This window comes from Phocoena sinus, chromosome 17, assembly GCF_008692025.1.
Source record: "Phocoena sinus isolate mPhoSin1 chromosome 17, mPhoSin1.pri, whole genome shotgun sequence".
Lineage (NCBI taxonomy): Eukaryota > Metazoa > Chordata > Mammalia > Artiodactyla > Phocoenidae > Phocoena > Phocoena sinus.
Genome location: NC_045779.1, coordinates 17,040,075 through 17,061,169, shown reverse-complemented (window position 1 = coordinate 17,061,169; position 21,095 = coordinate 17,040,075). Strand labels below are relative to the sequence as shown.

The 21,095-nt window shown below is 41.2% G+C and overlaps 1 protein-coding gene across 1 annotated transcript in view; it reads right to left on the bottom strand.

Annotated features, from left to right (window-relative positions):
• KCNB2 (potassium voltage-gated channel subfamily B member 2) overlaps window positions 1-21,095 on the bottom strand; it is a 390,956-nt gene that overhangs the window by 174,653 nt on the left and 195,208 nt on the right. The gene's annotated exons all lie outside the window — the stretch shown is intronic.

The window sequence follows — 21,095 nt, the reverse complement described above, 5'->3', positions numbered from 1 at the left end:
GTAGATCTTTGAAATAAAAAAATAGCTTGAAATTCACCATGGCATAATGAGATATTATAACCCTAAACAATAACAGTCAGCTCCTCTAGTGGATGTGGTGTGCAATCGTCCAGCACAGGGAAAGGTTGTAAGCATCTGTTGAAGCTTCTCTGAAAGAATAAGGTTGAGGTACTTAAAATCATCTTAGTGGTCACACTTACTTCAGTATCTTTCTTTTTATTTATTTGTTCATTTCATTTATTTACTTTTGGCTGCGTTGGGTCTTCGTGGCTGCGCGCAGGCTTTCTCTAGTTGTGGTAAGTGGGGGCTACTCTTCGTTGTGGTGCACGGGCATCTCATTGCGGTGGCTTCTCTTGTTGCAGAGCACTGGCTCGGTGCATGGGTTTCAGTAGTTGTGGCACTCGGGCTCAGTAGTTGTGGAGCACAGGCTTAGTGGCTCCATGGCATGTGGAATCTTCCCGGACCAGGGCTCTAACCTGTGTCCCCAGCATTGGCAGGCGGATTCCACTGCACCACCAGGGAAGTCCCCAGTATCTTTCTTAATTCAAAAAAACCCCACCACTTAACATTTTATAAATTGATGAGACTTAAATGAATGAGAAAGTAAACATCCAGGATGTTAAAAAAAATTATGACCATTCAATTCATTTTAAATTGAGATAATCTGTGTGGACTTCTAGTCAGTACTGTTTATTTGTTCTCATATTCTTTTTTACTCCTTCGTTGCCTTTTTTTGATCTTACTGTCTGTGGGTGCCACCCTCTTCTCTACTTTTCACTGTAATTTCACACTTGACCGAAGAACAGGGGAGCTGAACAAAGCTGCTGATATGTAAATAACAGCTTTGAAGATGGAAGTACCAAATTGTTCCTAAACAGAAGAAAAATTGCAGCTGCTTTAGTTGAATGTCTCAATATAAAACTTCAATTGCTTTCTAAAATAAAAAGTATATCATCTAGGTTTGTGCTTTGTACTGAGCATGAGAATATTCTAGTAGGCTGACAATCATCCTGATCATTCTTTTGCTTTTAGAAATAATCTTTGTATTCTTCTAAAAATAAGTATAGATTAAAAAAAATTATTATTTATTTGGCTGCGCTGGATCTTAGTTGCGGCATATGGGATCTTCGTTGCAGCATGCAGGATCTTTTGTTGTGGCGTGCAGGCTTCTCTCTAGTCGTGGCATGCGGGCTTAGTTGCCCTGTGGCATGTGGGATCTTAGTTCCCCGACCAGGGATGGAACCCGTGTCCCCTGCATTGGAAGGCAGATTCTTAATCACTGGACCACCAGGGAAGTCCCTGGATTTTTTTTTTTTTTTTGTGGTTCTAAAGTCTTTGGATTTGCAAATTCAAAGGACTTATAAATCAGAACCTAAGTAATCTTTATCCAGGAAATAAGTTAGCTTCTTTGGCAAAACAGGAAGGCAGATATGTTAATAATCAAGTACCGTCCTTTAGAGAATCAATCCATTTACACTGTAGAAATTAAGGTGACTAATTCCATTTCTTTGGTCAGTAGTATTGGTTGCCACTATCTGTAATGGGACACTGAGTCTAGTCAAAAGGTCCCTGATAGAGTTCTGCTATTCAGAGTGTAGTTCAAGGGAGAGTAATACTGGCAAACCCTGTGAGCTGGTTAGAAATGCAGTCTCAGGCCTCTCCCTGACCTACTGAATCAGAATCTGTATTTTAACAAGATTCCCCAGGTGATCAGGGTTGCCAGATTTAGCAAATAAAAAGACAGGATACCAGGTAAACTAGAATTTCAGGTAAACAGTGATTTTTTTTTTTTAGGACAAGTATGTCTCAAATATAATATGCGTCATACTTAACTGATATAAAAATTATTTGTTTATATGAAATTAAAATTAACTTGGTATTCTGTATTTTATCTGGTAACTCAACAGATGATTTGTATAAACATTAAAGTTTGAGAAATAGGATAAGGTCTGTTTTTTCCCCCTAAAGATATTTAAATATTTGGGTTAATTCTAGGACTTTATATAATTATTAATACATGAGTTATATCAAAGCTAAATGAAAGAATTAAAAAAATAATCTTGATGCTAAAGGACCTATGACTAAGAGACCCCTTCCTAACCCCATGTAATAAACCACATTTTCTACTTTCTGTATTTGATGTATTGACATTAGGGCCCTGCTGACCCTGGAAGAGTGCCCCTCCCAGTATTAGCTCATTCTCAGAGATAGCAAACAAGTCCCCTAGGGTGCACCTTTCATATGCAAACTACCCAATCCAGAGAGCACACCCTAACCACCTCCATTACCCAGATTTACACTCTGGGCCACTATTCTGCTCTAATCCCCCCTGGGCCATACGCCCGACTACTAAGGATAGCCCCCAAACCCAAGTGCCTGCTGCAAATATTCAAACTACCCATCTAAGCCTGCTTACCCTGCCTCACCCAGTCCTTCCAGTGGAAATGACAATAAAGACACCTGCCTATATTTCCTCCACTCCCTCTGCCTCCTGATTGACCCTGGTGCTTCCCCAAGTGGCCCTGAATGGTATGTTGTGCCTCCTGTTTCTTGGGATCTGTAAGGATAAAAAACTTTTTCCTTCATGACAATTATTTTCATATCTGTGTGTCTTACCATACCTGATTTAAACAAATTCCAGGTACCCTTTTAAAACACCCCACTAACCCCTTAAGATGATATCACATTTCCCCTGGAATAGTGATCAAATAAACCTTTACTTGGAATGGCCTAGAATGATAGGGAGGGGCATTAAACTAAGGCTTCAAGATAATAAAATTTAGCTAGAAGAAAATTCAGTTTTTTTGGATGGTTAGTCTACACAATGCTTGGAAACCTTCAGGTGATTCAGTTTTGTGACTTTCCATCTAGAAGTCAGCTGTCATGTGGCCGTAATATTCCATGGAGTTCTTCAGGTCAAAGTAGGCCTAGCAAAGTATACCAGAGAAAGATATATTGCAGGTCTTTCACAGAGTGGTGTCATCATTCAGAGGCTACACCTCACAGCTGTCCCACATGTTGGGAAATGGGGGAGGCAGAGTTTCTGTGCACTGCTCAAGGTCATCTGGAACACTGATACGTAAGGGCACACATCTCCTAACCCATTATGCAATAAGACATGAAGTTCTTTACATCATCTTCCCACTGAGTCACCCAGTTTTTGTTGTCATTTGTTGTTTTTTGGTGCTTTTTGCTAGTACACAAAAAAATTTTTGAAAAGTCGGCATCAGGCTCTGATTCTAAATGTTAAGGACATTGAGGTTCTATTTACGACCGCTTTCAATTGGACAAAAGGATGAGCTAGGGTTGCCTTTCTCTCAGTGTTTTCCATGATATTTTTGTCATCTGCACAATGTAACATTTGCCAGGCATAGGCAAATATCCAACTTGCACTCAGTAGAGGACAGAATTGAATCATGACCCTTGTCAGCTAGAGAAAGGAAGCACACAGAAACACTGCTTGGAAAAAAAGAGTGTGAGGCCTAGAGGTGGGCAACATGAATCTATAAGACCTTTAAAATGATGCTTTTCCATGGCTAAAAAGTTCAAGCAATGAGTACTGTGTCTTCCTTACTCAAGCAGCTGTACCGAATTGAACTGAGGACTGTTACACAGAATGGGTGATTAATTACAAGTCTGATTTGAGGGGTTCCACTGTGTAAGAAAAAATCTGAGTGGACTTTGTCCCTGGTTCTTGGGAGGGAGCTTCTAAACCCCGAGAATTTCCAGTGTGATAGGAGTGTCATTGTTGTTTTCCATCATGGGCCCCTCAGACCATACTTAAGAGTTTCTGCTAATGAGGTGACTCAGGATGGGTCATACCAGAAGGACTGACCATGTCCTTAGAGGGTTGAAGCTTTGAGCCACGTGATATCAGATCTAACCCTGGAGAGGATTGGGAGGCTGGAAATTGAGGGCAAACTCCCAGCCAATAATTCAATCAGTCATACCTACTTAATGAAACCCCAGTAAAAACTCTGAACACTGAAGCTTGGGTGAGCTTCCCTGGTTGGCAATTCTCTACATATTGTCACACCTCAATATGCTAATTGGGTAATTCATCCCTGAGGATAACAGAAGTTCCGTGGTTGGAATCCTGCCAGACTTTGCCCTATGTGTCTCTCCTAATTTGTATTCTTTTGCTATAATAAAACTATAATCATAAGCACAGTGCTTCCAGTGAATTCTGTGAGTCTTTTTGGTGAATTATCAAATCTGAAGGGGTAGTGGGAAAGCCTGAATATGTAACCAGTTGATCAGAAGTGAGGGTGGCCCCGGGGATCCCCAAACTTGTGGCTGGTGTCTGAAGTATCTAGGAATACAGATGCCCTCAAATACTCATATTCATCCTCTCTCTCATTCCCTCCCTTCTAATGAACACTATACATATACTTAGGATAGAAACTCCTCATTATACATTTATTTTTATTAATGCAGTGTTCATGTGTGCTCACTTCACTCCAATTTTGCCAAGGATTCACTTAGTTTCTTTTTCTAGGTGTGTGGGTAGTTGGCACCAGATCTTTCTGGATGGGGGAGGGAAGGGATCCCAGTATGCCTTTTTTTTTTTTTTTTTTTTTTGTGTATGCGGGCCTCTCACTGCTGTGGCCTCTCCAGTTGTGGAGCACAGGCTCCGGACGTGCAGGCTCAGTGGCCACAGCTCATAGGCCCAGCCGCTCCGCGGCATGTGGGATCTTCCCGGACCAGGGCACGAACCCGTATCCCCTGCATCGGCAGGCAGACTCTCAACCACTGCTCCACCAGGGAAGCCCAAGTGTTGCCTTCTTTTCACCTGTGTTCCAAGTGTCCTCAGACTCTGTCAAACAGGACCAAGCAGCTGGGTGATGCTGGCAGGATCTGCAGCAGTGCAGGGACAAGCTAGTAGGTAGGATCAAGTGAATCAGCCTACAAGACTACTGCAAACAGAATAAAACTCAACCAACTCTCATGGCCAAAGGGAACTCAGGATCTGGCTTACCTCTAGGACTCCCTGTCATTGTGCATTAGGCTCCAGCCACACTGTCCCCCTTCTTTCCCCTCAACCACTCTGAGTCTGTTCTTGCTTCAGGTCCCTGGCAATTGTTTTCTCTCTGGAATGCTCTTTCCCTGTGACTCATATGGTGGCTCCTTCTCAGCGGGTCCATTTCAGCTCCAATGTCACTTCCTCCCAGAGGTATGGTCTCCTGGCCATACTTGATAAAGCTCACACGGAAGCATGAAATGACAGGGACTTTGCCTATCTTGTTCACACCGAATCCCTGGCTCACAGAGTAGTAGGTAGCGGCTATCAGTGAATGGAGGGCTCAATGAAGAGCGTTCACCAGGTGCTCTCACTGTGGGACGTGGGATGAGACCTATAGGAGATGTCCAAGATTCATTTCCTCTCTTAAGGGACTGTGGAAACTGAGTCACATGTACATGTGAAATAGAGAGCTCCAGCCATTTCTGTGGCTGTTCATGCTCTCCAAGAGGCGTTCAAGGGCTTCCCTGGTGGCGCAGTGGTTGAGAGTCCGCCTGCTGATGCAGGGGACGCGGGTTCGCGCCCCGGTCCGGGAAGATCCCACATGCCGCGGAGCGGCTGGGCCCGTGAGCCATGGCCGCTGAGCCTGCGCATCCGGAGCCTGTGCTCCGCAACGGGAGAGGTCACAGCAGCGAGAGGCCCGCGTACTGCAAAAAGAAAAAAAAACTGATAAGGAAATGGAAAAAAATTGTATGGGAAAATAAGATTCAGGGCTTCAAAATTTACTAATCTTATACCATGAAATATAGGGCCATACTAACTTATGGAAAAAGATTTATGGTGCGATTATTTTCCTATATTATTCTTAGGGCACAGCTTTATCAAGATTTAATGGAAGTGATGGATATGTCTTAAAGTATAGTTATATTTGTATAATAATAAGTAAAACTTCAGGGAATTTGATAGTATGTATACAAAATATCATAGCCGCGCTGTAGTGTTAAAGGCAGAATAAATACCAACGGTTAGTTGCCTGTCTCAGAAGAAAAAAATAGAGAAAGCAAAGAACTTAAAATGAATTAAAATTTATCCAATTTAGAATCAAATAAAAACGCCATAGGCCCAGTGCCAAGGAATATTCTTGGATTGGAATTTGTTCAACACCCTAAATTTAACCAGCTGCAATTCCTTTCTCAGTGGTATCCAACACAACTTTTTGAAATAGAGGGTGTGCTTTTAAAGGGAAATTGGTATGGAAAATGAAACAAAACCTCCCTGGAATATTTATTCCTTAAGATAAACAGATGCAGTTTTTTTGTTTTTCATTATGTTCAACATATATTACAGAAGATACAGGTCATAGTTAGGAACGACATAAAAACGAGCGGTCATGTGTTTTCATCCTGGACCATAACTGCCTAGAATACTGCCACACATTTATAACTTGTGTTGTGGACAGGCAACTTTAGTGTCATCTGGTTGCTCCTTGCTGGGAGGGGGAATCAGCCAGCCAGAGAGGCAAAAGGCCAGCTTACTTTTGCCCCTGGTTCTGGAATGTCCTAGGGTAGGGTGGGAAGTGTCATCCATGGTAAGTAAAAATTCCCGGGCTGCACCAACCATGGGTACAAAGTCTTAATTTATTCCTTACAGTGTTAGGAACACTAAGCAAAGATAATCTCTATTTTTCAAGTGTGAGAGCAAAACACATTTTCAGAAAGAGACTGCGAGAATGATTATTACAGACCTGTACTTGAAAGAATTACTAAAGAATGTACATCCAGAAAAGGAAACCTGAACACAGAAGGAAGGAATGGGATTCAAGGATCAACAGTGACAAACTGCTATGTATAAAATAAATAAGCAACAAGGATACATTGTACAGCACGGAGAAATATGGCCATCATTTTGTAATAACTTAAAGTGGAATAGATCTACAAAAATATTGAATCACTATGTTGTACACTTGAAACTAATATAATATTGTAAATCAATTATAGTTTTTTTTTTTTTTTTGCGGTACGCGGGCCTCTCACTGTTGTGGCCTCTCCCGTTGCAAAGCACGGGCTCCGGACGCGCAGGCTCAGCGGCCATGGCTCACAGGCCCAGCCGCTCCGCGGCACGTGGGATCTTCCCGGACCGGGGCACGAACCCATGTCCCCTGCATCGGCAGGTGGACTCTCAACCACTGCGCCACCAGGGAAGCCCAATCAATTATACTTTAATAAAAAAAGGATCAATCGTGAACAAGTGTTCTTTTAAACTGTGGCAAAATCTAAAGTAGTCTTAACTGAAGCCATAATCACAATGCAAGGTAAAAACAGGGTAGCAAAAACATGCACAATTTTAAATATAAGCACAGACAACAGCGTCACTGATTCTGTCCATGGAGTTAAGAAAGAGGTGACTTTTGAATTGAGAATCAAAGGATGAGCAGGGATTTAGCAGGCAACAAGGGGAAGAAGGAAACTTTAAAAAGTAAAGCTCCCGGGCTTCCCTGGTGGCGCAGTGGTTGGGAGTCCGCCTGCCGATGCAGGGGACATGGGTTCGTGCCCCGGTCCGGGAAGATCCCACGTGCCGCGGAGCGGCTGGGCCTGTGAGCCATGGCCGCTGAGCCTGCGCGTCCGGAGCCTGTGCTCCCCAACGGGAGAGGCCACAACAGTGAGAGGCCCGCGTAACGCAAAAAAAAAAAAAAAAAAAAAAAAGTAAAGCTCCCAAGTATGACGGCACGTGGCATAGTTCTAGAAATGGCAGAGTAGCTCACAAACCGGGTGTTTGCTGGAAAGTGGCAGAATAAAGGCTGGAAAGGCAAGCGTGAAATCTGGTCTCCTTCCTCTCAAACCAATGTCATCAGAGTCAGCTTGTGCAAAATGCCAGGTTACAACCAGAACTCTTAGGGAGATATAGAAAACATAAGAAGTTGAAACATAGTGTTAGAAATAATAACACCAAATTTCATTATTTGGGAGCTTTATTGCCAAAATTATTTTAAATAGTCATTTTACTATTTTCAAAAAAAGATCTCTGCTCTTTTTCTTCCCTCTAGATCCCATGGGAGTTTATTATCCCTAAGACTCTACTTGAGAGGAAGGAAAGTTCTCATTTATTGAGGTGATTTTTCCATTTTCATAATCAAAATGAACCTGTATTTCAGCTCACAGTTAGAAAATGGACCTGAAAACTGACCATGTCTTGAGAAGAGAAAAATACATCGATTCAAAGCAGTAAGAGATCTAAGACATCAATTAAAATATCTAGAATAAAGTTATAATACGCAGGATGCAATAGCCCATTGAACAATTTAGAATTCATTTTCCTCTTGTGGCAAATGCTACCTGTCAAGATTTAAAAACATCTAGTCACATAAATTCCAAAACGCTTTACTTAGTTGGAAGAACTGATGAATATAAGAGCTTTTGAGAATTAAGTTAGGTATTTAGAATTTAAAGATTTAAAGATAGTCTGGATAGGACCATCTAAATCCTAAAGATAGGATTTAAAGATAGTCTGAGGGATTTTCTTTAGCTGTAATTTTTATTGAAGCACTCAAAGGAGAAGGCGTGGCTGGCCAAGTATATTGTGAGAAAGGTCAAGTTTGTGTTTCTCCGTCTGAGCGTTGTTCTGCTCTATCCTTTCCTTTTGGCAGTCATTTGTTTGTGGTCCTCTCATATCTCCCTGCCCCGGCCGCGAGAACTTGCTCTTTGAGAAAATTTTTATGAACATTATTTATATTAGGTCTGAATGATTACTAAGGCTTAATCGGGTGTCCTTCCCTGCCATATTTACTTTGTATTAGGGGACAGTGCTCTAAATTTCTTATTGAAGAATTTCAGGCATTAGCTAGTGGGTTGGGAGGTGAATCTTGATCTAGGGCATTCCAAGAGCCTTAGTATTCAACACTTAAGTCCCTGCTTATAGCTCCAAACCTTAAATCTGGTTCTGAACCTGTTTCAGAAAATGATACCCTATAAGCTCTTCTGGGTCAGTGTCAATAAAAATAGTACCTGTTTGGCATGACACAATTTCAAATGTCATACAAATAGGTTGCCTTCAACTTGATCTAAATTAAATCATCATTTGAATATTATCCAACCTCAAAGAGTATCAAGATCAAACAAATGATGAGAGAAGATGAAAAACACGAGTTCACCGGGAAAGTTGTTTTTTTTTTTTTGCTTGCTTGTTTGTTTTTTAAACAGGCAGAATATAAAACCCTCAAAAGATGAGTACTGACAACAGGATACTCATGAAGTCACTAAGCTGGGCCCAAAGTATAGCTGTCTAGAAGCAGCGTACTGCCCCAACTGATCAATCCATCCATCAGTATTGTCTTGTTGAATGTCTGTTTTGTGTATAGTATTATACATGGCACACTTTGATGCGGTTTCTCTCTCTTGTTTATCTGGAGAGATAAAATTCTCATGAAACCACTGGAGAAAAAATTAAGGGGTGAACTATGTGGTACTGATAGAACTGATGATTGATTATTCTTTCTGTTTTTTTCCAAGGCTCCCTTTTATCTGCAGGACAAAATCCAAATCCCATACCAGTTTTAGGGAACCCGTTTTATTTGGTCCCTGAGGATTTTTCCAGCCTCATCTTCTGCCATTTTATTCCCTGAACCCAAAGCCCCAGCCCTACCAAATCATATGTAATTTTCTAGATTTATCATCTTTCTTTTTGCACCTCCAGGCCACTTCCTCTGCATGAAATGCATTCCCACTCTCTTTTGCTTAACTCCTACTCATCCATTTAAAAGTCTCCTCTTGGGGGAACTCTTCTCTCACCCTAAAAAGTTTTGTGCTCCTCCTTTGTTTCCAAGTATCTCTGTCTTTAACCGTATGATAGCAATTTCACACTGTACTGAAATCTCTTATATATTTAATTCCCTTATTATCCTAGTTTTTAAAGTGAGGATGTGGATCTGAACCCTATTAACATTTGTGTCTCTAGTGCCTAATGTGAAACCTAGGCATACAGTAGGTGCTTAATAAATATTTGTTGAATGAATCCCATTGTGAGGGTGGTGGCAGATGGCAGGTAGATCTTCTTCAGGAGAGCTGAAAGGTGTGACTACAAGAAAAAAACTTATAGAGCCCAATAGGGTGGAGTAATTATGGGATGATGTCTATGAAACCATTTGGGAGATAGGTGAGATAAACTTATCTACTAAATATCCCAATATGTCCTAAAGCCAGAACCTATCACTTCATATTTGAAAGGCAAATTTAAAGAAAACAGAAAAATGAATCTTTTAACCTTAATAAGTGGTATAGTTGGAATATGTAAATATTTTTTAAACTATTAAAACTAGAGATGATTATCCATAAAGAATACTTTAAAGTTATATCCTTTCTAAATGTGATATCAAGGTGAAAAGCACGTCCTATGCCATCATGTTCTTAGATGTCCCTATTGAAGATACACTCTTTGTCGGGTTACAACACTTATGTAATCTAATACGATAAAACTATTTTTAGCTTAATTCTTGGTTCAGTGTGCTGTTCTTTTGCCAGGGAGTCTCAGACTTGACTCTGTTTGCCCTGTTACTGAGTTGCAAAATGATGCCAAAGCAACCAATGAATCTGTATCACCACATGCTGGCTGTGTACAATCACAGCAGGACAGCTAGGGGTGAGTTGGGAGTGGTTTGCGTTTCTCCCAGAGATTGGCGGAGGGCAGGCAGGGCTTCTTGTGAGACCTCACCATAATGCATCCCTGTTTCCAACGGCCAGGGGCTGGCTCTGAAATGGAGAAGTAAACCCTGGGGAGAGCTGAGAAAGGAGGAAACAGACTTGGGGCTGGCAGGTGCTACATTAGAAGACAACTTAGACAACTGCTCTTTAAGCATCAGGAAACAATCTCACAAGTCACTTCTGGTAGAATGAGTTATCAGGTGAGGATGTGGTCATCAACTCCCAGAAGGACTCCCTGCCCAGAGGCAGAGCTCAGGGCGAGGTGCACGGGCCGGTACACACTTTTAATAAAAAAACAGTAAGATACGCGTTTGTAGTTTAGAATCTGTAGGTAGTTATTTCCTCTAAAATGAGGGCTCTTAACCATTTTTTGAGGGGTCATAAAGCTTCTGGGAAGTTGATGGACATCATGGACTGTATTCTGGGGAAAATGCACAATTCCCCGATACACAACACTGGATATCCTGTTCCCCCTCCTCTGAGAGCCCCTCAAGTTGAGAACTCTTTAAAGAAATCTCTTAAGATTGTATTTGTTTAAAGTTTGTCAATTTGAGTAAAGGGAAATATTTTTGGCATAAACAGTCTGAAAATACTCGATTCTAAATCCGTGGTGCATGTCTGCAGTGAGTAGAGGGCTGCCATTTTGAAAAACAGGAAAACCCCTCACCTCACTCATTTTTTAGTGGCACCCAATAGAGGTGCTTCTAAATTGCAGTAAAAATGTCATCAAAAGTAAGGAATCTGAAAAACAAATGCTATGAGTTAATAGCTACATAAGAATCAAGTACTAAAGATCTGTATATTCTTCTGAGGAGAGGGAATCCAGACTATTGTCTGTTCTTGAACCTACAGCGGGACAGTTCTCCACCAATGTCATTCCAAACCCACTTCCATTTCTATGTGCAACTGCTAGTTAGTACTAATTAATTTAGCAATCTTCCCATCCTATTGCAGAGGACCTGATTTACGACTCATAACTAAGGTCACTGTACCTTCCATGCCGTCAGGAAGTTGGTAATTATAATAGTTGAAACTAAACATTGAATCTGGCTATCTACTAGAAAACATCACAGAAAGGATCTACATTCTCTTTAAATATGCTATTGAGAATATTTGTTTTCAACTAATTCGCATTAATGAACACCGGCTAAGTAGGCATGTTTACAAGCTGTGAAGGTGTAACCTTGTCTCACAGTAACTCTGAATTGAAGCCAAGATTTTAAGCAGAATAGGCAATTGATTTTGCCCATAAGGAGCATTCATTACTTAACATAGTTGGCAAAATCCATATATTATCAATCACAACTAATAGTTCTTATTTGGAATGCAAGCACATTGTTGTTTATTTAGCTCAGAAATTACTTGCAAACTCAACTGTAACCCAAACTTATGTTAGGAATCAGCTGCAAGTATCATTAGATTCTTGCATAAAATGTCTATGATGCTTAAATATCCCAAGAAAAATACTTTTTACTGACTACAAAGTATATTTTAAATAACTTTGGTTTTTTGTATGTCTAATCACACAAACACAAACAACCACAATAGAAAAGCAAAAGAACAATAACGACTGCATTTCAAATATTGCACAATTGTGAAACTGGCTTACTATGTAAATTATACAAGTGTAAGTATATATGAATATTTTATAATATGTATATATGCAGTTGAGGTCTACTGCAGCAGAGTTCTCCCAAAGAAATCTCTGACGTTAATCAGAAATAACTAACCATTTGGGACTTCCCTGGTGGCGAAGTGGTTAAGAATACGCCTGCCAGTGCAGGGGACACGGGTTCAAGCCCTGGTCTGGGAAGATCCCACATATTGTGGAGCCACTAAGCCCGTGTGCCACAACTACTGAGCCTGCGCTCTAGAGCCTGCGAGCCACAACTACTGAAGCCCATGTGCCACAACTACTGAAGCCCCCGAGCCCTAGAGCCCATGCTCCGCAACAAGTGAAGCCACCGCAATGAGAAGGCTGCGCACCTCAACAAAGAGTAGCCCCTGCTCGCCGCAACTAGAGAAAGCCTGCGCGCAGCAACGAAGACTGAATGCAGCCAAAAAAAGAAAAGAAAAGAAATAACCATGTATAGTATGTTAATTTGGCTCATTTGTGTGTTTTATTTTTAATCTTTCTTCTTTTTTTATTGAGATATGATTGACATACATCTCTGTATAAGTTTAAGGTGTACTGCATAATGGTTTGGCTAAAATAGATTGTGAAATGATTACCACAAAAAGTTTTGTTAACATCCATCACCTCATGAAAATACAATAAAAAGAAAAGGAAAAAAAATTTTTTCTCCTTGTGATGAAAACTCTTAGGATCTATTGTCTTAACGACTATATATCATACAGCAGTGTTAACTATAGTCACCATGTTGTACATTACATCCCTAGTGCTTTTTATCTTATGACTGTAAGTTTGTACCTTTTGACCATCTTCCTCCAATTCTGCCTCCCCTCACCATCACCTCTGGTAAATACAAATCTTATCTCTTTTCCTCTGAGTTTTGTTTTTGTTTTTTTTGTTTGTTTGTTTTTTCAGATTCCACATATAAGTGAGACCATACAGTATTTGTCTTTCTCTGACTTATTTTATTTAGCATAATGCCTTCAAAGTCCATCCATGTTGTCACAAATGGCAGGATTTTCTCCTCATTTTTATGGCTGAAATATATATCTTTATCTATAAATCTCACACCTTCTTTATCCATTCATCTGTTGATGGACATTTAGGATGTTTCCATGTCTTGGCTACTGTAAATGGTGCTGCATTAAACATCAGAGGGCAGATATCTTTTCAAGTTAGTGTTTTTGTTTCCTTTGGATATATTCCCAGAATTGGAATTGCTGGATCATATGGTAGTTCTACTTTTAATTTTTTGAAACTCCTCCACAGTTTTCCTTAGTGGCCGTACCAATTTACAATCCCACCAACAGTGCACATGGGTTCCCTATACTCCACAGCCACATCAGCATTTGCTATCTCTTGTCTTCTTGCTGATGGCTTGAAGTTATATCTCACTGTGGTTCTGATTTGCATTTTCCTAATGACCGACTAGTGATGTGAGCATCTTTTCATGTACCTGTTGGCCACGCATATGTCTTCTTTGGAAAAATGTCTATTTGGGTCCTTTGCCCATTTCTTATTTGGATTATTTGTTTTTTTGCTATTGAGTTGTATGTGTTCTTTACATCTTTTTAGTATTAAAGCCTTATCAGATATATGGTTCAGAAATATTTTTTTCCCATTCTGTAGGTTGTCTTTTCACTTTGTTGATTGTTTCTTTTGTTGTGTAGAAGCTTTCTAGTTTGAGGTCGTCTCATTTGTTTATTTTTTATTTTCTAATTTGTGCTTCAGGTGTTATAGCCAAAAAGTCATTGCCAAGACACATGTGAAAGAGCCTTTTTCCTATGTTTTCTTTCAGGAGTTTCATGGTTTCAGGTCTTACATTTAAGTCTTTAATCCATTTCAAGTTAATTTTTGTGAATGATGAAAGACAGGGGTCCAGTTTCCTTCTTTTACATGTGAATATCTAATTTTCCCAGCACCATTTATTGAAGAGGCTGCCTTTTCTCCACTGAGTATTATTGGCTCACTTGTCAAATACTGGTTGACCATATATGCTTGGGTTTATTTCTGGGATCTTGATTCTGTTCCATTGGTCTGTTTTCTGTTTTTATAATTTGGCTCATTTTTGACCACCATATTTACCTCCATCTCAAACTTCAGTCGTAAACTCTAATTTAGAATGTATTTCCCCATAGTGTCGGTTAGACGCTGAAGAAGAGGGGGTCAAAAGAGTGGGCTGGAAGGTGAAGGATGGTAGGAAAAGCATCTAAAAACCAAACTCCTTTTTGTTTTTTCCAAGTAGGGGATTTTGTCAGAAAAAATGTAAGGAGATCCATGATTCAGTAGAGACTGAGCATTAACGTTTGTCATGATTCCTTAATAAAAAGAATTAGTCACTTTAAGTTTCAATATGATGATTTTTATCTTGTTGAATTTTATCAATAACAACTCTTGGGACTGAGCCAAGGTAGCAGAAAACTCCTCACTCTCCATCATCAATACTGAATAATATAATACTGGTCCACAAGCTCATATCTGAACATTTTGAGGCCAGATGTATTTCAGGATTCAGAAATTTTTTTCTTAAAAATGGAAAGGTAGGGCTTCCCTGGTGGCGCAGTGGTCGAGAGTCCGCCTGCCGATGGAGGGGACATGGGTTCGTGCCCCGGTCCGGGAAGATCCCACATGCCGCGGAGCGGCTGGGCCCGTGAGCCATGGCCGCTGAGCCTGCGCGTCCGGAGCCTGTGCTCCGCAACGGGAGAGGCCACAACAGTGAGAGGCCCGCGTACCGCAAAAAAAAAAAAAAAAAAAAAAAGGAAAGGTAAAAGTGTGTATATACTGAACACTGCATAACATTGCCAGGAGGGAATCCAAATCAGTAGTATTTCTGCAGAGAAGCGTTTCAATATTCACACTAAATTGTGTAATTATACAATAAGGAAAGGCTATCGATTCAGGCCAAATTTTATTGTCAAGGGAGTTTATGTGCAAACCTTGGGAAATGTTTCAGTCTTTAGTGTTTTTGAGATTTTGGAATTGCAGATTAAGGACTGTGGTCCTGTGTGGACATTTGGAAATTATTTCTCTAGCGTCTGTATTCTCTAAGTAGGAGCAATGATCAAACAACTTGTCTATAAACTTGCAGTCTGATGTACTGGGAAGCTGTCATTTCTGTGAAATTTGAACTTTAGTTAGTCCTGTCCAGTTTCTGTAATCTATTTTTTTTTTTTTTTTTTTTTTTTCTGTACGCGGGCCTCTCACTGTTGTGGCCTCTCCCGTTGTGGAGCACAGGCTCCGGACACGCAGGCTCAGCGGCCATGGCTCACGGGCCCAGCCGCTCCGCGGCATGTGGGATCTTCCCAGACCGGGGTACGAACCCATGTCCCCTGCATCGGCAGGCGGACTCTCAACCACTGCGCCACCAGGGAAGCCCTCTGTAATCTATTTTAATGGCATCCATTAAGAACAATCTCGTTGGCATCTGGGCAAACAAGGAGATTAAGGAATTGGCAATTTAGTTTATTAAATGACTAGTATTTACACCATGCATATTCTATGTATATTCCTGGGAAAACAGTGAGATGACTGCTCCCAGAAGACAGTCCAGGGTTGTTCTTTTCCTTAATAAACTAAAGAAATGAAATGGATTAGCCTAGCGTTCATCAGCCCCTGGGGAGATCATAAAGAATACAAAGGCAAGCCTTGCTGAAGGAGAAATGGGCCTCAGTCTCTGAGTTTTTACCAAGTACCTTGGATGACTCTGATACACAGTAAGGTTTGAGAATCACTGATGTCAACAATCTCTTGTTAAGTTATAGCTTCATCATTTTAGTGTTGGATACCTTTACCCAGGCTGAGAATCAAGGCTGATGTGTAGATTCTTGAGGGAAATGAGAAATTATTACCATCTTTTGTAAGATACACAATGACTTTCATGAGTAAAATAATAAGTTTTGCTGGGAAGTGATGTGATTCCAACTGTTTGTAATCAAAGTGCTTGTGAGAGCCCCAATACTTAACTATAGCAAAGCACGAGAAATAATCAAAAAGTCACTTCCTGGTGACGAATTTTTATTTGTAAAAATTCAAAATATTGTGTTAAAAAATGGAACTGCACTCTTGGATGCTATTTAAAATTGTGAATACTGTAGATTGGGGAGTATGCGATTTAAATAGATGGGGCGGTAGAAGGTGACTATAATTTGACTGTGAATCATGGTGGTGTTCACAGGAAGATTGTGACAAAAAGACAATGGGGCCCTGCTGTCCATTATAAACCACTGAACTGACTTTAGATAAATGCATTTTGTCTTTTGAGTGGAAGCCACCTATCAAATTTCCTCCGTAGCCTGCTTTGTTCATAGTAATGAAAATGCACTTTGTACAGTACAAGCTGCCTAATTCATTAGCACAAGCCTGCATGGACCACCTGCCTGGCTCTAGGCGGGGAGAATAAGGGAGAAAAAAAGTCCATATTTTTCTAAGATGGCTGACTTTTATCTGAAACTACTCAAAGTCTTTCCTTGTTACTGTGAGATGCCGCATGCACCACTCAGCCATGTAACCCCCTAAAGCACACCCCAGCACAGTGGCACTGATTTCCTCTTCAAAGAGGTCATCAGCTCAGTCTGGATGCTTGGTACTGAAGACTCAGAGGCAATGGCAATGAGTCGCATTCGGCTTTCTTCTTCCAGGGACACGCGGATATACACATGGGCATCGCGCTATGGATTCTGTGGCTCAAGTGTTTAAATGGTCATGGTCACATCCAGGCTCTTAAAAATAGCTTTTCAGTATAGGAAACAGGTAGGAAATGTTCAGACGATTCTTTAAAAAAATATTTTCAAAGCACCAAATGACACAGACGTCCTACTTTTGCATCAGACACTTTGTAACTTCATAGAAATGCTCTTTGGAAGCAGGGACTGTAGTTGAACCAGTCTGATAACAATGGGAAAATGTTTTGAAACGGTTGAAATCAAGGTTTCATCACAAGAACAAAGAGGATAGGCCAAGGTGGTGTACTGACGTGAGCTTGTATTTTCACCAAAGCTGCCCCATACAGACTGAGCCTTTGCTGCCCATCTAAAGCACTTTTGAAATGGTAATGCTGTGTTTGCAGTCTTGATGGATGAAATACCCTTATGGCTGAATCTCTGCTAGGGTTGATAATGAGACTGCTTTTACATCTTAAAGGAGTAGCTAATTCCTAATCTAAATGTTGTCTATTCCAGATTGCGGACGATAAATACTCCATAAGCAATCTTCCAAATCAGTTCAGCAGCCTGGGGAAGGATGGAGGAAGAGTCGCCTTTAAGCAAAACCAGAGACTATAAAAAGAGCTGGATCAAAAAGTAGACTCCCGATTGCACACCCACTGTGGCTGGGCTGACAAAAATAGCCACGTGCACAGATTTAGTTCTCTTCAATGTCAGGCTTCCCCCTCCAACCACCCTGGCTCCCTCCCTCCTCCAGCTCCTTAAATGATTTCTATGGTGTGTTCAGTGCTCCTAGCAGGTGCCTTAGAGTCATCAACACCAAAGGCAGGGCTACATCAGAAGCTGCAGCTGAGAAGCTGCTGGCTCAGAATACTCCTCCCCCTCCTCTCCCTTCTCCCCCTTCTCCTCCCCCTCCCCCTCCTTCCCCTTCTCCCCCTCCCCCTTCTCCCCTTCCTCCCCTCCCTTCCTCCACTCCCCCCTCCCCCTCCTCCCCCTTTTCCTCCTCCCCCTTCTCCTCCTCCTCCTCCCCCTCCCCCTCTCCCCTTCCCCCCTCCTTTTCCTCTTCGCTGCTCCAACAACCACCTTCCTGGGAAGGGATGCCTTTTTAGTGCTAACATTTATAACACGTGTACAAGGTGCCAGGCACTGTACCAAATGCTTCAATACACGGCTTCTTGAGTCCTTCCACAGCCCTATGAGGAAATGACGGCTCAGATACATAACTAGTTCAAGGGCACACACTTAATTAGTGGTAGAGCAGATTCCGATATTGGAACCCTGCTTTCAGCCATTATTCCGTGCTACCTGTTTGGTCAAGAATGGAAAACTCATGACATACCAGGTTAGTGCCCGCTTAGGGGGGGTTGCCAACTAGCCCTACATTCCTTCCACACATCTCAAACCAAAACCATCGTTCTTGAGTCTAGCTGATTTGTATTTAAAAAAAAGATAATACAGGTGAAAAGTAAAGAAATAAAGGGATGCAGTTTTGCTAAAACTTGGAATATACCCTGAGGATACATGGCTTAAAGGTGATGAATGGAGTTTTAGTTCTTCGTATAACATCTGTCCACGCTAAGTAACCATAACCTTAGCATTTGCAGAGCCTCCCTTCTTTCTTGTCTTCCTTTTCCCATCTTTTTCTCTCTATTTCTCCCCCCAGCCAATCTCTCTCTTACAGATTCATTTATTTATTCGCGCATTTATCTGTTCTATTATCTCTTCGGTGCTTTCGACACACCAGGCACAGTGCTGGAGGCTGAAGATACAAAGATACAAAGATAAAATGACTGCCCTCAAAGTGCTTACTTTTTAAGCTGGGGAGACAGAGAAGTCACAGGCTGATACCTCTAATGACAGCACATCACACTGAGTACCATCCTAGCTCCTAGGATGGATAGTCAGTCCAGCCTTAGGCAGGTACAAAATGCTCCTGCATGTCTTATTTTTAACAGCATGCCTATGTTTAATATTAATCTCAAGCACGGTTGAGAAAACAGTTAAAAGAAGGAAGTCAGTCTTCTGCAACCTATTCCTTCCCCCAAGTCCACAGAATCCCCACCAGCAGCTTCAACATCATATTCACTGTAAACATGGGCCTGGTGAGAGGTTCTAAGTACTTTGTTAGCCAATCAGTCCCTGTGGTCAAAAATCTTTTGAAAAAAACAATCTATCTCTCTAGTAGGCCTCTCAGTTCTATCAGTCACAATTTCTTTAATGTCGAAACATCCAAAGGGTAGAGAGTGACCACCACAATGTTGGCAAGTGTTTCCCAGAAGCCTGTGGCTGCCTCCCAGCAGGGGAGTCAGGTCAGAGTAAAGACTGGCTCTATGACCACAGGTTGGGACACAAAGCAAGCTCTGCCTCACCTTCCCTTGGGAAGTCTGGAGTCTGAGCTGATAGACGGAGAAACTGCAGTGTTCTTACAGGGTTCTAGCTAAGAAGTGGCACCTGCCAACTGAAGACCTGACGCTTGACACATAGTAAACTGCCCCAGAAGAGACAACCGTGGGGTCACGTAAAGAAGCAACTCCCAACAGAATGAAAGAAAACATCTTCCATGGGAAGTGAACAAAACACCCTATACCACACAGAACTGATTTCGCGAGCGTGGCTGCAGTGACTTCCAGCCAACGTATCCTCTTGGCATCTGAAGGGGAAGAAGAATCAGCAGGGAACTTAAATCCAACTGTGTGAAAACGTCTTCCATTCTGCAAAGATGGATTAGAGAAACTCACAGGCGCCACCAGATGCCACATGACTTCAGCAACGGCTGTCTTGAGGCAGTTGGTTCCTAGTAACCAAAGTGGCCCCAGACTGACGGGATTGTCATGGCAGGGATCCAGCTTACTAGGCAGGACATTAAAGAATCAGAGTTTCTAAAATCAATGATCTGTTCAAACACTTTCTATGAGAAGTTCTGCTGATCTTTTATTAAATATCTATTGATTTGTGATGTGTTTTTCTCTCCTCTTCTTAGCTCATTTCTCACAGTTGTGCTGAGAGGACACCTCATCACCCCACACTGCCTGAGAGACAAGAGAAGCTGAGGAAGGTTAAACGATGTGTTCACACCCAAACTGAGCACTGCCCTGCACTTGTGAGGAAACGCTGCACTGCCTCACAATATCCATCCTTGAGCAAGTGGCCTTGCTCAAATCAGCTTCTAAACTGGTACCTTTTATAGAAAGTGTCTCTCTTCTTGTTTGTGAAATATTTTTACCAACATAGTAACCCTTGGTTAATGGGCAAACTTTATGTGAAATATTTTTACAAACATAATAAACTTATTATGTTAATGGAAATCCTTCTATGCTTAACACGTAATGATGATCAATGTTCAAAATGAGGATTGTAAGATTCTGAAATGTCTTTTGAATCATTAAAAAGAAAACTAAATTCTGACCGATATGGATTTTTGTCTGCAGTGCATTTCATTGTTTGCTACTCTTAGGTGAACAATTCATCAATGAGATTTTATATATATATATATATATATATACACACACATGCACATATACACATAATGACTTTCTTTTGGCAAGGGAAACATCTCCTTCTCTGAAAATGTAGGACAATACATATATAATGCAAGATGCTTTCCTCCGACTTTCTCTTTCTTTCCCTCTTATCCACCCTTCCATCCAATCTATTCTTACAGACCTAGCTGTGGGCTGCTCACCATTGTACCAGAATCACAAAAAAATCCACATCTCACTTTGGGCAGCTGCTTTCTAGTGGTAATTAGAATGGCACACGACAGAAGGGGTCGGGGGTGGTGGGGTAGGTTTCCCGGTCACAGAATGTGGCTGAGGAAATCTGGCTTCCTGGTCAGGAAAGTTACATCTGGCACCACTGTTTTTGTAAAAGAGAATGAAATGACATTTTGGTATGAAATTTCCGAATCATTTATAGTCCAAAGCCATTTGTTTTGGTGAGAGTTATCTGAATAATTTCTTGATAAGAAGCTTTTAAGAAATTGACTAAGTTGGCTGGTCTTTAGAAGTTCAACCTTGAGCTTGGTTATACCTTTGAATTCTGATGTTCTTTTAAAAAAGATATGCTACATTTTTTTCTCTCTACACATATTGTCTTTTACACAGATGAGTTAACTCTGCCATTTTACCTTTGGAGATTCAGTGTTGGAA